The sequence below is a fragment of the Limulus polyphemus genome, unplaced genomic scaffold (genome assembly GCF_000517525.1).
Source record: "Limulus polyphemus unplaced genomic scaffold, Limulus_polyphemus-2.1.2 Scaffold8212, whole genome shotgun sequence".
Taxonomy (NCBI): Eukaryota; Metazoa; Arthropoda; class Merostomata; order Xiphosura; family Limulidae; genus Limulus; species Limulus polyphemus.
In genome coordinates this window covers 4,310-6,909 of record NW_013673822.1, presented here as the reverse complement: position 1 = coordinate 6,909, position 2,600 = coordinate 4,310, and the positions used below count along the sequence as shown (strand labels likewise).

General features: G+C 28.8%; 1 long non-coding RNA gene across 1 annotated transcript; it reads right to left on the bottom strand.

Moving 5' to 3' along the window:
• Window positions 1-669: 669 nt before the first annotated feature.
• Window positions 670-2,327, bottom strand: LOC111083109. Its single transcript, XR_002608803.1, has 2 exons — window positions 2,272-2,327; window positions 670-2,052 (listed from the first exon to the last, which is right to left on the bottom strand). It is a non-coding gene; the product is annotated as an uncharacterized LOC111083109 (long non-coding RNA).
• Between the last annotated feature and the right edge of the window lie 273 nt (window positions 2,328-2,600).

Sequence of the window (2,600 nt, the reverse complement as noted above, 5' to 3'; positions counted from 1 at the left end):
AGTGACGGGGTTTGTACACGCTAGTATGAGCTAGGAGGTAAACATCCCTTGAAAGATGTACAATGAGAACAATCACTGACGACATAGTCTAGGACTACAAGAACTTTAACTCTTGATCATCTCTCTATGCTAGTACGTAATACGGTAAAGCTCCAGCAACTTTTGTTGGAGAAACAAAGAACTCTTCTGTGCTTTACACATATTGCAGTCCACCAGAATTATCTCGTGTTTTTTTTTCATTCTCCTGTTTGTGATACATGGTTGGTTCCAGTTTCTCGATATTGAAATATTTCATCATCCAGAGCTTACAAATGTCTTAACTCACGAGGTAATTTTACAATAAAGTAAGAAAGGAGCTGCCAGTGAAGTAGTTTCAGTTTGTTTGTTGTTGTTGTTTTTGAAGTTCACACCTCTTTCACTAATATGTTTTGTAATCTGGCATAATGTCTTGCAAGTAAAAATATCCATTTATCAATGTATTATTTCCTATTTGTTTTTATAAAACAAAACACTATTTAGATGCATCTTAGGTTGATCATAATAAACCTACAAAAACTAATTTTTATCGTGTCACATACACTCCCTGCTAGTCTAGAGGGAGATGAATTAGGATTGATCCAATTGTTTTCTTAGCCATTGTCTTATACAAAGTATTTAGTATAAGCAACATCAAAATTTAACTATTTATTTTAACTTCAAATAAAATTGACTTACAAATGGCTCAGACTAAATAACAAAAGTTATCAGTTATATGATCTTAAATTCAGCATAACTAAACAAAGACGTGCTAACACAAAATAAAACGTACACATATATTAAATTCAAACTGTATTAAGTATATCAACACAAGAAATACTGGAACAATTTCCTTGAGCATATATATATATCATTTTGATAGAAGCTTTAGTGGCATAGAACAGGTGCATAGCAAAAGATCACAAAACAGCTTATCACTTGAATATTTTTTGCATAAATGTGGTAAAAATACAATTAGAAATTTAACGTACATACTTTATTTTCATGAAATATATATATATAAAGATAACATTTCTCTCGGCATGCCACGTCAGTACTAGAAAACAGGTTCATCGTGAAATATCATGATGCATAAAAAAACTCAAGAATACCACTCGTATCAATATATAGTTTTAATTAATAACGCTAATCCTTAAGGAAAAAAAAAAAATCTTAAAATTACAATCCAGGACATAATCAATAAAAGATTAATATTTATGATAAAAATCAAACCAAAATTACCTCAAAAATAAAAACATATATTTTTCTTTAGAAATAAATTACAATCTAAACTCTAAATCCTACCGTAAACAAATGTAAACTGTTACCTAGAGAATAAAACTGATTATATAATGTTACATAAAAGACATTTATTGTGAGTTATTAACTATATAGAAACATAGAATATTTTGTAAAATATAAATCTTATCTATTCAGAAGCAAATATGGAATATATCTGATAATTATTATTAATTTTTTTTAACATATTTATACAAACATGGATAACCTCAATGTATCATTTAACTGGAAAGTTTAAGACCCAAGAGGAATGAAATAATAAACATTTTGTAGATTTTTACACTAAATACTTTTGGATAGAATGAAGAGAAAGTTAGGTTTATTTTTAGACAACAAATCTTATTGAAACTCTGACTTTTTTTTAAACTATTATATGATTTCATATTAAGTCACAGTATTTTATCCAGCTCTTATAATCATAAAAATAAAATAAAACTTAATTTTTATCTTGTTATAGAACCACATCATTAAGGGCAAACTTTTGAGATCTCTCTTAAAAACCTTTAATCTTATCATCATTATACAAAATATAACATTTTTTGAAGTTATAAAGAAATTCCATCAGTTCACGGGTTCAACGTAGTTTGCAGGGAGCATTCCAATCTGTCCCGTGCGTTGCACCGTGCCTGTCATCCAACCTTCATCAACGGGTGTACAGTTGATAATTATATCTCCATCCATAAATGAAACCTCGTCAGAATCGGCAGCAGTGTAGTCGTACATAGCTCGGTAGGCTCGCTTGATTGTAACAAGTAAAAGCAAACATTACTTTTTTTTTCATACAATGCAGTAACTTGACTAGAAGGATATATATTTAGTTGTCAAACTGACATTCAAAACCTATCTACTACAGAAAAAACATTATTACAAGGTGTCATCTTTTTCCTACCTATTCTTTAATGTAAATTAATTTTCAATATAATATTTTATAAGATGCACAGAAATGATACAACTTACCCCTTGAAATTGTTGGGATGGGGGTGGAGCACCTGAGGATGTGACAAAAATAAAAGTGTCAAACATTTTTTGGAAGCAAGTCTTATACTAAAGAAAAACTGAAGTTTTTATTAAAATGTTTAAAGGATGGTAGAAACTTTGTTCAGTGTGGATAAATATACCACAAACTAATTTATATAATAAACCAACAGTAACAAACAAATGTTGAAATATTTCTATATAAAACTAAACTGTTCAGTGTGGATAAATATAACACAAACTAATTTATATAATAAACCAACGGTAACAAACAAATGTTGAGATATTTCTATATAAAACTAAACTGTTCA